This window comes from Mizuhopecten yessoensis, unplaced genomic scaffold (assembly GCF_002113885.1).
Source record: "Mizuhopecten yessoensis strain PY_sf001 unplaced genomic scaffold, ASM211388v2 scaffold11183, whole genome shotgun sequence".
Lineage (NCBI taxonomy): Eukaryota > Metazoa > Mollusca > Bivalvia > Pectinida > Pectinidae > Mizuhopecten > Mizuhopecten yessoensis.
Window position 1 is genome coordinate 1,144,567 of NW_018408921.1, and position 14,101 is coordinate 1,158,667.

The window sequence follows — 14,101 nt, forward strand, 5'->3', positions numbered from 1 at the left end:
ATGTGCAACGCTTGCAGGAAAAATTCGGATTTGATGACGTGTATGATGTTACGAATGTGCATTTTCGAAAACTGATTCGTGGACGCCACTAATGACCAAAACAATTTAAGATACATTAATAGTTTCTTACTAGAGGGCTATTTAAACAGAATTGAAATGACATTTTTTATAATATGCTGTCTTAGTTTGAATGCAAAATAAAGGACAGTGCTGAGTTTTGAAGTTTAATATGCTATACATGATATTTAATAAAATCAGTATTTTCATTTTGTGCAGAAGTGTTTCTGTTCTTAACATTGATGGAAAAATTTACATTCGCATTCCAATGGCTTCTTGCAACAAATACAATCAATGAATTATTTCAAAATCTCTATAGCAATATGGGAAAGTGTGTTCTCTAATGACATGGGGATTCCAGTACGAAAAGAGACAGTGTACTTCCAAACGAAAATAAACGTCTGTCACATTGATTTAGTTGTTCTTCATATACCATAATACAAATATTTATCATTCACGATAGGAATGCTTCTACATTTTCCTAAAAAGCTTCACCCTTGCTATTCTCTGCTTTCGGAGAAAACGGGTGAGGTTAATTGAGGTGCGTCAGCCTATTGATAGCCCTTCTAAGGTGGTTGGGTTGTTACCAAATTTTGTGTTCACTTTTTATATCAGAAAGTATCAGGCTGAGCTCGATTGCTCAAACGAACGTTGATAATTTATCATAATTAATAAGGCTACTTACTTCTGATTAGTCGATTGGTCTCCGCGCAATAATTCCTCTTAAAATAGTTCAGACTAACTAGGTGTGCACATGAATATTACAAAGTGTCGAGGATAAGTTTCTTTCCAATTGTATGCGTTATATGTATGTTTAACTATTGAAACTGACTACTTTTATAGGTCAACTTATTCAGTGCAATAACTCTCCTAAAATGGTTCGATGTCAAACGAATTTGAAGGGCACATGCTAATGGCTGAGTTTAGCAGCTTTTCCAAACCAGACGTATTTATTCGAAATTGTATCTATCTACATTGATATCAAACTCTTACCCAGAATTTACGGGAAAACATAAAGTAAATATCTCGCGGAAATAAACTATGACATATTAAGAGTATGATTACCTTCTGTTAAGCGTAATACATTACTGAATAACAGAAAAGTTTTGCTGCAGTTGTGCGATGAAGAATGTATTCTGTCATCCCATTTCAAAACATAGCATACTGCGTATACTATTTAGTCATACACACATATGAAATATAGTTATGTGAAGGGAGAATATGGTTTTTACCTGTGAATGACGAAAGATTGCCGGTATACAGTATTTACGCTTGAACCAGCTGTGTCACGAGGAAACCATTGCGTAAACAACAAACACAATATTTTTGTTAAATGTATGGCGTTTAATAAATAGTAATGACAATTATGTGATGAATGTTTAAATACGAATATGATGTTTCTTTCAATGCTAATTTCAATGACGTCACTGGAATGTTCTTCTTGCACTGGAAATAACGAACTATGCATCACAGTTTGTATAGCGTCATCGAAATCAGATGGTTTTCAGCACATCCTTGTTTTCTGTGTGATCGGCAAATGGCGGTACTATGTAGACGTAGAGATGTTGTTGGTAATTGTACTATGGTACTCAAAGCACCGTCGATGAGTACGTTATCCTGTATCCTGTATTGTGAATTATAGATGTAATGACGTGGAAGACAAGGAGTCCTTACATTATAAATAGTTCTAACCTCTCTTTCGCATAACTTTGGCCAAGTGGCTAGTTTCCACACATTCCCATCATCGAGCAGGTCATAATGTTTGCACCTGGGTTCCTCATGCACATCTGGCACATCATTAGTGTACTCACTTGAAAGAACAAAATGCAGTATTAGTATAAACAGCGATGAAATAGTGTATGCATATGAACAGGACCGAAAGCTGTAACATGTATATTACGACTGATGCATGGACTGAACGTTTTTAATCTAACGTCTTAAATAGTTTCTAGGTATATCAATATTTCTATATGGCTTATCTCAATATTGCACGATTCAGGTTCCTTTATATATATAAGTTTGTTTCTCGCGGAGATAAGACTTCAGGGTTAACCAGAGAGATGAATAAAATGAACATATCACAAATATGTGCTTTGTGTTTGCCAATACATCAAATTAAAACTATACGAATTTCTCCGGATAACAATATTTTAGTAATTATGATTTTTAAGCATCTAGTTTCTGAGATATCGAAGACGAAAAACGTAATTAGCAAATATATGGAGAATGCATTAGATGCAAAGAAAAATACAGAAAAATTTATGGAATACCAACATACATTTTAAGATTGTTTGTTAGAGTATCACAGAACCCGGATAATATTTAAAGAAAATGCATCGAAAGAACCAATAAAATTGAAAAGCATTGTCGAAGCAGAGATAAGTTAAAACAGAAACCCAATGCGTGTAGCGCAATACGATGTGTTAGATTTAACATGTCAACAAAATTTTGTACGAACTACAGAGTATATATTGATATTGAACAAATCTACAAGAATAGGAAAAACACGACATTTTAATCTGATATGTTTGAATCTGATTGTATATACCACATATAATAACGAAATGTGGTCATTAGTTACATGCATTGTGAAACTGACAAGGCATCGTTGTTGCAACAAACATCAACATTGTAAAAAGATCTCCTAGATATGTATTACTAACTTAAAGCATGGCATTTCTTCCAAATCAGGATCATTTTCAAATAAGGCCTAGAAGTGAGAAGACCCAATTATGCAAAATGTCTATATAATTTGTCTAGGGAAATAGTATCTCCATTCATACACAATGCGTAGGCTACAATACTTTGCTAATATAACAAATAATGTTTAAGGTGCTGTATCTGCAAAATCGAAATATATATATATAACACTTACTATCCGGAGTGTCAAGCATGGACATCATCATTAAACTCTGCATCCCACCGACCTGAGCGGAGGCACAGCTGATCATGGCAAGAGCCAAAACGACGACAATAAAGCAGGTCTTCATACTGTTAGAGAGACGGTTGTGCGGTTGTAGACCTCAGAGTTGTGCAGATGAAAACTGATACCAATCTAAGGTTCTGGACGCCTTATATATGCTAGGAGACTCGGGGAGGTCTACCATGTCTGTCCCCCATGGGCACAGTTCAACAGTGATTGTCTGTACCCACACCTTACGTGGAGTGAGATGATTGACATTCAGACAATCCAGCATTAATGGTTGACGGTCCAGTCCTGTCGAACGTGACGCAGTCTGGACATTTCTAGTGACACACATACACGAGGGATTTGACAGGTCATGGAAGCCTTGGTCAGAAGTGCTTCTATGGGAGAGGTCTAATCGGATGTCCAGTGAGCTGTGTGTAATATAAATATATTCTCAATTAACGAAATGTACATAAGTTGAATCAAAAGTATAGATTAGTATCTGTTAATTATGGATGATTTTGATTCAGACTTGCTTCCACACTTGTACAAGGTATTAGCGAACAGCTTCATAGGAGATGTGCTCTCAAAGATACCGGACAGAATGGACACCTTAAGATTAGTGGTGATAATGGCTGTTGCCGTACGTACATTGTATTGTGTCTGCACAAAGACCACTTGGTATGGGTCCAAATTTTGGCGTTAATGTTGACCCCAGATCGGTCAGCAAACAAACCTCTGGAATGAGATCGATGGTTAAAAACCCTCTTCACGGAGGCACCGGCATGGGTAGCAGATTTTTACTAATGAGCTATCTGAGACAGAATGAAAGTAAGTTTTAAATCACATCATAACAAGTTCTACCATATTTAAGGTCTTAAATATATGATCTACTGTTTGTTATGTTAAAAACGTTTGTATTTTCATCGATTTGCTAAAATAGTCGATTCGAAGGTTTCTTTTTTTCGCAGATTCATGTCTGGTCGCCATGACACATATTAAGATACTGTACATTATGTATCGCGTTCCCTAATTTTCATGGTTTTACTAAAATAAAAACTATTTCACAGGTTACAATTTTCGCAGTTTTAAGGTTAAGGGATCATGACACGTACTGCCTGCAGTGATAATAGATATATTTGTAGTTTATTTTTTTGGATGTTCTTTTCACGGGGAAAAGGTTACCTCAAAAACTGCAAAGTGTAGAAACCTTCTTATCAACCTATACAATAACACAGCTATCAATATATAAAAGTTGCTCAAACTATGTAAACGATATTCTGACTATATTAACGGACGAGCAATATTATTTTCTGTATGAACATTTTAACACAGAAACATGTCCGGCGGGAGAAATTAATTCATTTTGTGTTTTTTCTGGAAAAAACTGTTATTGTTTCGTTTTATAATCGGAAAATTATAAATGTCGACTAGTTTGTCCTGTAGAATTATATTCCTTTTATGTTATATGGTATACTGCATTGGTTACATGATTACAAGTTTCAAATATGAGCAGCATGAGTTTGAATACAAGTCACAAGTTTAACAATATAAGTCAAAGTATCTAGAATAAAAATCAATTTACTCAAGACATAACTCAAAAGAAACCATTGACACGCCATGTGTGATACAAATGATTTTGATAAAGATATGTACATTTTGCACTTTATTTGAGACGCCCGTATAACTATTTCACCAAATGATCTACTAATTGGCAACATAAGTATGATCACAATAATTGTTTCGACAATGATATAAGTGTAAGATTATGTTGCCGTCAATCAACAGAGCACAATATGTTATCTTGGTTATAGACAGATAATTCATAATTGGTATCCCTATTAAAAGTGTTTCTTAAAAGATTTCCTCCATATATGGTTGATAGAATACACGTTATCTTTATTTAAGGGATATTTATTTTGCCTGTGGGAAGGGGGTGCAAAAATACCGTTTCTATTGCAAAATCTTAAAAATGATATGTTTCATTTATATTTGTTTGCCCATGTTCATTGAACAAAATTTAATCTCAGAGAAACAAAACTCTTGTTTCACATTTACGATACATGTGTCGTATCCGTCAACTTAACAGTCTAACACGTTATATTTTCCTGTTTCAGTGTTGATGCCGTATGATGTGCAACGCCTGCAGGAAAAATTCGGATTTGATGACGTGTATGATGTTACGAATGTGCATTTTCGAAAACTGATTCGTGAACGCCACTAATGACCAAAACAATTTAAGATACATTAATAGTTTCTTACAAGTGGGCTATTTAAACAGAATTGAAACGACTTTTTTTTTACAATATGCTGTCTTGAATGATGAATGCAAAATAAAGGACAGTGCTGAGTTTTGAAGTTTAATATGCTCTACATGATATTGATTAAAATCAGTATTTTTATGTTGTGCAGAAGTGTTTCTGTTCTTAATATTGATGGAAAAATTTACATTCGCATTCCAATGGCTTCTTGCAACAAATACAATCAATGGAATATTTCAAAAACTCTATAGCAATATGGGAAAGTGTGTTCTTCAATGACATGGGGATTCCAGTATGAAAAGGGAAAGCGTTCATCCAAACGAAAATAAACGTCTGTCACATTGATTTAGTTGTTCTTCATATACCATAATACAAATATTTATCATTCACGATAGGAATGCTTCTACATGTTCCTAGAAAGCTTTATCCTTGCTATTCTCTGCTCTTGGAGAAAACAGGTGAGGTTAATTGAGGTGCGTCAGCCTGTTTGTAAGTCCGTCTTTTTGTTTGTCAGCCACGGCTGTTAGTTACCAAATTTTGTGTTCACTTTTATATCGGAAAGTATCAGGCTGAGTATCGATTGCTCAAACGAACGTTGATAATTTATCATAATTAATAAGGCTATTTACTTCTGATTAGTCGATTGGTCTCCGCGCAATAATTCCTCTTAAAATAGTTTAGACAAATTAGGTGTGCACATGAATATTGCAAAGTGTCGAGGACAAGTTTCTTTCCAATTTTATGCATTATTTATATTTATAACTATTGAAACTGCCTACTTTTCATTGCTTCATTGGTATCTGAACAATATTTTCACTTGCAATATCTTATTTTCAATCAGATAAGGTGTGCTCATACGTATTAGAGTGTGTCAGGTTAATTGTGTTTGGTTCCCCTTACAGATCAACTTATTCCGTGCAATAACTCTCCTAAAATGGTTCGTTGTCAAAAGAATTCGTAGTGCATATGCTTATGGCTCAGTTTAGCAGCTTTTTTAAACCAGGCGTATTTAGTAGAATTTGTATTGATATACATTATATAATATAATTCTTTATTTGTTTCACGAGGATTACGAACAGACCAAGGGCTACTATTCGTTTTTCTCATATTTAACAAACAAGTGAACGGTACAACATTTACATTATTAACATACAGTACAAAATACAGGAAATTCATGAACAGTTGCACTGGTCATTCGCACCACTTCATGACACATACACACCCACACACAACACACCAACTCACACACACACACAAACAGACAAATACACGGAGAACAATAAGAAGGAAGAAAGACAGAGAAAGACAGAGAGAGGGAGAGAGAGACAGAGAGAGGATGAGAGGGGAAGACGGACAGACAGACAGAGAGAGCGATGGAAAGAGGGGAGGTGGAATAGACAGGCAGACAGACAGATATAGAGTCTACTTGAATCTATTACTTCCCTCGATAAATTTAAAGACAGACTGAAAAATGTGGGAATTGGTCTGTTGGTCAAGAGAGTTTGAGCCGTTAATTATTAATGTACAGAGCTGATCAGGTATTAAATTAAGCACAGTGTCTGGATTTACGTTTGGTGATATAATTCTAGATACAGTTTGTAATAGGGTATGTCTGACATTCTGATATTTTGGACAGTAAAGAAAGAAATGTTTTTCGTCTGCAATCAAATTTAAACAGTTATCACAGTACTTATTGGGTGTTAGATTGTATGAAAATCTGTGTTTGTTAAGAGCACTTAGTCCCATTCTTATACGTGCATGATTTATTTTGTGATTGCAATGGCCATATGAAAAGATGATATTAGTACCTGAAGATTTAAGAGAATTTCGAAATAGTTGTAAGCGGATGTTTTAATTTTTTCTGGTATGTTATTCCAATCTCTGATTGTCTTAGGAAAAAAGGACTGATAGAATAATTTTTTTAGTAGCTATGGGTAGTATTGTGTTCATATTTCTAAAATTATAGTTGCTAGTTCGGTGGCTTTGAAGTGGACATAAGTGATGAAAGTATGAAGGACACAGGTTGTGTTTTATTTTGTACAACAGGGTAAAACGATGATGTCTTCTGCGATCTTTAAGGGTTTCCCATCCCAATTCAGATAATAATTTATAATCTTTAGTTACTTTGTACGCACCGGTACATATAAGTGCAGATCTACGCTGAACACCTTCTAAAAGATGAGGTTCTGCCTGCGTGCAACTATCAAATAAAATATCACCATAATCAAATGTTGATCGAACAATTGATGTATATAAAGCTTCCATACAGGAACGAGGAATAATATAACATAAAGTAAGGAAAATATTTAGAATTTTGTTTGCTTTTGTAACTAGATCAGAGACATGAGATGTCCATGTTAAGTTTTCACAAAGTTTTAAACCAAGATGCTTGTGTGTAGAAACTCGCTTTATAGCTATATTATTTTATTTTATTGTAGGCGTTATTATGTTTGGTTTCTTAGAAAAAAATACAACTTCTGTTTTGTTTGGATTGTAAGTAATTAGCCATTTGTTTGCCCATAAAGATACTTTTTGTAAGTCATTGTTAAGCATTGTTATAGAGGTTTCGTTTTAAAGTTCTTTAGAGAGAGATGTGTCATCAGCAAAAAGACGTATATTACATTGTAAGGTATGGTTAATATCATTTATGTAAATTATAAAGAAAAGAGGACCTAAAATAGATCCCTGTGGAACCCCAGCATTTGTATACATAGAACTGGAGTCTTTTCTTTTAAGAACGACGAACTGCTGTTTATTATTTAAGTAACTTGAGATCCAATTAAGTAGAACCCCATCTATACCTATACTTTGGAGCTTATACAGTAACCCATGGTGCCACACCTAGTCAAAAGCCTTTGATACATCTAAAAAAAAATGAACAAACGTCTTTCCCATTATCGAGTGACTGATAAATTGTATATACATTGATATCAAACTCTAACTCAGAAATTACGGGAAAACATGAAGAAAATATTAAGAGTATGGTTACCTTCTGTTAAGCATAATACATTACTGAATAAGGGGAAAGTTTTGCTTGCAGTTGTGCGTTCGCCTTTTTGCCCTCCACAATGAGGGAGAATGAATCCTGTCATCCTATTTCAAAACATAGCATACTGCGTATACTATTTAGTCATATAGTTATGTGAAGGGAGAATATGGTTTTTACCTGTTAATGACGAAAGTTTGCCGGTATACAGTATTTACGCTTGAACCAGCTGTGTCACGAGGAAACCATTGCATAAACAACAAACACACTATTTTTGTTAAATGTATGGCGTTTAATAAATAGCAATGACAATTATGTGATGAATTTTTAAATACGAAAATGATGTTCCTTTAAATACTAATTTCAATGACGTCACTGGAATGTTCTTCTTGCACTGGAAATGACGAACTATGCATCACAGTTTGGATAGCGTCATCGAAATCAGATGGTTTTCAGCACATCCTTGTTTTCTTTGTGATCGGCAAATGGCGGTACTGTGTAGACGTAGAGATGTTGATGGTAATTGTACTATACAAGTGGTACTCAAAGCACCATGGATTAATACGTTATCCTGTATCCTGTATTGTGAATTATAGATGTAATGACGTGGAAGACAAGGTGTCTTTACATTATAAATTGTTCTAACCTCTCTATCGCATAACTTTGGCCACGTGGCTAGTTTCCACACATTCCCATCATCGAGCAGGTCATAATGTTTGCACCTGGGTTCCTCATGCACATCTGGCACATCATTAGTGTCCTCACTTGAAAGAAAACAATTGCAGTATTAGTATAAACAGCGATGAAATAGTGTATGCATATGAACAGGACCGAAAGCTGCAACATGTATATTACGACTGATGCATGGAATGAACGTTTTTAATCTAACGTCTTAAATAGTTTCTAGGTATATCAATATTTCTATATGGCTTATCTAAATATTGTGCCAATTGGGTTCCTTGATATATATGTTTGTTTCTCACGGAGATAAGACTTCAGGATTAAACAGAGAGATGAATAAAATGAACATATCACAAATATGTGCTTTGTGTTTGCCAATACATCAAATTAAAACTATACGATTTTCTCCGGATAACTATATTTTGTTTTCAATTTTAGTAACTATGATTTATAAATATCTAGGTTCTGAGATATCGCAGACGAAAAAACGTAATTTGCAAATATATGGAGAATGCATTAGATGCAAAGAAAAATATAGAAAAATGTATGGAATACCAACATACATTTTGTTTGTTTATTAGAGTACCACAGAACCCGAATAATATTTTTAAAAAATGCATTGAAAGAACCAATAAAATAAGAAAGCATTATCGAAGCGGATATAAGTTAAAAACAGAAGACATCAAGCGTGTAGCGCAATACTATGCATTAGATTTAATATGTCACCACAAGTTTTTACCTACTACAGAGTATATTGATATTGAACAAAACTACAAGAAAAGAAACGAAACGACAAGTTTGAAACTGATCGAATATACCACATATAATAACGAAATGTGGTCATTTGTCTCATGCATTGTAAAACTCACAATGCATCGTTGTTGCAACAAACAACAAAATTGAAAGAAGATCACCTATTCCTTCATAGGCCGCAGATATGTATGACTAACTAAAAGCATGGCATTTCTTCCAAATCAGGATCATTTTCAAACAAGGCCTAGAAGTGAGATGCGAAGACACCAATTATACAAAATTTCTATATCATTTGTCTAGGAAATAGTATCTCCGTCCATACACAATGCGTAGGCTACAATACTTTGCTGCTAATACAAGAAAAAATCGAAATATATATAACACTTACTATCCGGAGTGTCGAGCATGGACATCATCATTAAACTCTGCATCCCACCGACCTGAGCGGAGGCACAGCTGATCAGGGCAAGAGCCAAAACGACGACAAGAAAGCAGGTCTTCATACTGTTAGAGAGACGGTTGTGCGTTTGTAGACCTCAGAGTTGTGCAGATGAAAACTGATGCCAATCCGAAGTTCTGGACGCCTTATATATGCTAGGAGACTTTGGGAGGGTCTACCATGTCTATCCCCCATGGGCACAGTTCAACAGTGATTGTCTGTACCCACACCTTACGTGGAGTGAGATGATTGACATTCAGACAATCCTGCATTAATGTCCAGTCCTGTCGAAGGTGACGCAGTCTGGACATTTCTAGTGACACACATACACGAGGGATTTGACAGGTCATGGAAGCGTTGGTCAGAAGTGGTTCTATGGGAGAGGTTTTATCGGATGTCCAGTTGGCTGTGTGTAATATAAATATATTCTCAATTAAAAAAAATGTACATAAGTTGAATCAAAAGGATAGATTATTAGCTGATAATTTTGGATAATTTTGATTCAGACTACCTTCCACACTTGTACAAGGTATTAGCGAACAGCTTCATAGTAGATGTGAATTTCATGTCCAGCTCATATATTTGCATTGGATGTATTGAGTTTAAGCTTATTTAATGGCCAACATTTTGTCAGAGTAGCAGAGGAGTAGGCCCAAGTGATATCAACTTATTATCACCTTTTCAAATACAAACAAATATATAGTAAAAGCTCGTTATACTTCCACCAGAGAAATGGGTTTGTTGATTACTTGAGAGAAATGTATAAAGGAATTATCAAGAAAACGAGAGGGACATTGGAATATATTGACGGTAAACGAGGTGGCAAATGAAACGAAGGGCATTATAACGAGGTTTTACTCTAATAATAGTAACGCAAAACAGATAGCCATATAGAACAGTTGATATTGATTTATTATCATAAAACCGTTCCATCTGTTCAACTTAACATGTTAAGATTTGGTATATGTCTATAGGGTGCTCTGTTTGAATCCGGTGTGTTATTGCAATTTAATTGAATTTAAAATCTTTTGAAACCATTTATTTAAGATACACATTTAGTAATTATTATTTTTTTATTTTTTTTATTTTTTTATTGTTAAACGTTAACAGAATTTAAAGGTGATTCTGTGTTTTTAGGATAGAGAATGAGTTCCGTTACATAGTAAAATTCATCCCATATTCAATAGTACATAAATTCTTGACAAAAACAGTCAAGCAATAATTATTCTGTGTATTGAAATAAATAACAACATTATCATTGATATTTTTGTCCAGGAAAAAGAACACCATTAGTGTCAACCATTCCTTTTGTCCATTGTATTTTTCAGACATTACATAACCTATTCGCCTTGTCGATCACCAGAAGGTGTACTATAAATGTCAATAATCTGATGTCGCCATGCCCGTTGAACAGACAGCCTCTTGTAACATGATGTATATGTCTCGCCAAACCATGGATAATACCTGCAAAATGCACACGTGATAATTTGACAGCGTCATCGATTGTTTTATTTTATAGTTCAACATAGTTTTTCCTGCATATTGTGCAATGCAAATGAAACGATATTTTGTACTAAGCTTGTTTTCAGAATATTTTTTTTTATTTTCACGCACTGTTTTTTTCTTGTTTTTTTCTTGCATAAGAACTTAAGAAATGTCCTTTTTCAAGAACCAATAATTTGAGAAAAAGAAATTTTACAAGAAAATAATTTAAAAATCTTCTTTCAAAATTGATTTAATTATATTAAAAGGAAAAAGTCGAAAGTCATGAAATAAATAGTAATATGGGGTTGAGATTTCATTGTGACCATCTTACGTATGACATGTTTAATGTTAAAAAAGTTATGTGTGCATACATATATTGGGTTTTTATTTCTGCTTAATTACATTCAATATTTCCAACATAAGTACATAATGGTTGTATTAATATTCATTATCATATAATGTATATGCAGAAACAAACATCAAAACTGTACATATTACTACCTCATTAAAGAGACCACCTGTGTTTAAGAAGTCACTTTTATGTTCCCTACTTAAGTGATTTATTTGTGAATTTCACCTGTATTAAAAGACAGATTTGTATTTGATATTGTTTCATTTACGCATATTTGTATTAATAGCATAATGTTTATATTTTAACAACCTTAAAATTTATATGTTTTTTTTTAATTGACTTCAAAATGCCTAATCTTCTATGACGTCATCGACTCTTTTGTACGGCGTATATGATTGTGTGAACATCCATGATCTCCCAATCCCCTATTGACGTCTATGCCTAATAGTCACGAGATTATCACGGTTCTAACTTCGACACAGCATGTCACAAATTAAGCAGACTTTGTCAGTCATCTGTTTACTTATAACCATGATATCAAGAGCTGGCAAAACCAGCATTGTATTTGAAAACATTTAGTTTAATTTCCTATAAAATAGACACTTTTGAAGATTCTGATTGTATTGCATTATTGTTGCTGTGCAGTGAATATACCCATACGTGTTGCCGCAGGTAAAATATTCTAGTGTGACTTCAGAATGACGACAATAGTTATTACGTCATTTACCCCAAAGAGAGGTCGCATATTCCACAGTTTCGATCCATTTTTTTCCCTTTAAGCGCGATAGAGCCACGCTAAAAATATCTTGTAAAAACTTTTCATCGATCTTGTATGATATAGACACTAATTTGGTACACTATATAGAGATAACATAACGAGTGGTTGTTGAATATGGTATTTATTTCACTCGAGTTAGTTAATTTTCAAAAGTTACAAAAGACACGAGTTTGAGCTTTGAACACTTTCTACCGAAATCTCAGTCAGAAACAGATGGAGTGTGACCTGATTTGAATAACATACACACATGTGTTTGTTGACAAGGCTGGCGTAGTGATATTACCCATATGTACAAAGTCACTCATTAATATTCAAAAATGACTTTTTTCTTTTTACATTTAATAATTGTCAAAATAAATATTTTGGCAACAACTTCGTGAAAAAAATTATAGTAGATGAACGTCTTTGAGTATTGAGAGTATGCAGCATTGCATTAATTTATATAAATTAACCGCAGACTATTTGCGCGTACGCATATCGTACGAAGTCTGCCTCCCGCCAAGTGATGAAGACGAACTAATCGCTAGATTATTTGGTGATTGGTACGTTTTCCTCAATTTGAATATATAAAATTCTGAAGGGAGCAATGTACATAAGTTATTTCAAGTCATTTGAGTGTTGTTTTCATACTGTAAAAGAGGAAATTTTGGCGGTGCGCGAAAATATCTACTCACGAATTAGTTATTGATTATAAAGATGACATTCATTAAATACTGATTAATCTATAATCAATTTAAAGATCAAAAAGGTAAATTTATATTCACTTTTGCTGTCGCGAAAATATCCACACCGCGAATATTTCCACTTTCGCAGTAACAGTAAACCGGCAATTGTTAACGCCAAAGCCTGGCACGTACTTGAATGACCCTAGCTGTTAATAGGACGTAAAACACAGACAAACAAAATTAGTTAAGAATAAGCATGGTTGTTAAAAGCAAATTACATGAATATAATAACAAAAGGTACTGTTAGAAAAGTAAATACATCCCGATTGACCTATGCTAAGGCATTTAAAATCAAAGTTGCTTTTAATGGTCAATAAAAGGTAAGTTATTTGGAATACGTTTGCCGTCGTATTTTTCAAAAGCAATAATTTCCGTTGTTCTCAAAAATAAAAATAAACTAATGCATGATTTATAACTATATATACGGTATCATTGATATTTGCAAACCTTTAATCAATTTTCTAAAATACTTGCAGTCAATAGCAAGCTAACCTAAAATCATTTTTTCTTTAATGATTGCAGTTAAGAATGTTTTATTTTGCTTATGTGGTCAAATTTGTCAAAATAGTGATCGCTTGACCATTTACAAGCTTGACTGTGGCTATGAATATGTTACGTACAAATATCCATCATAAATTATTATTATTAATATCAGTACGCTAGGTGCAGTCTGTCA

General features: G+C 33.9%; 3 long non-coding RNA genes across 3 annotated transcripts; 1 reads left to right on the forward strand and 2 right to left on the reverse strand.

The window, feature by feature from the left end:
* Positions 1–1,686: 1,686 nt before the first annotated feature.
* LOC110440539 lies at positions 1,687–3,098 on the reverse strand. The gene is made up of 2 exons (XR_002461747.1): positions 2,933–3,098; positions 1,687–1,867 (listed from the first exon to the last, which is right to left on the reverse strand). It is a non-coding gene; the product is annotated as an uncharacterized LOC110440539 (long non-coding RNA).
* A 105-nt stretch (positions 3,099–3,203) lies between these two features.
* On the forward strand, positions 3,204–5,374 carry LOC110440540. The gene is made up of 2 exons (XR_002461748.1): positions 3,204–3,796; positions 5,083–5,374. It is a non-coding gene; the product is annotated as an uncharacterized LOC110440540 (long non-coding RNA).
* A 3,109-nt stretch (positions 5,375–8,483) lies between these two features.
* On the reverse strand, positions 8,484–10,214 carry LOC110440538. The gene is made up of 2 exons (XR_002461746.1): positions 10,035–10,214; positions 8,484–8,976 (listed from the first exon to the last, which is right to left on the reverse strand). It is a non-coding gene; the product is annotated as an uncharacterized LOC110440538 (long non-coding RNA).
* Positions 10,215–14,101: the final 3,887 nt, after the last annotated feature.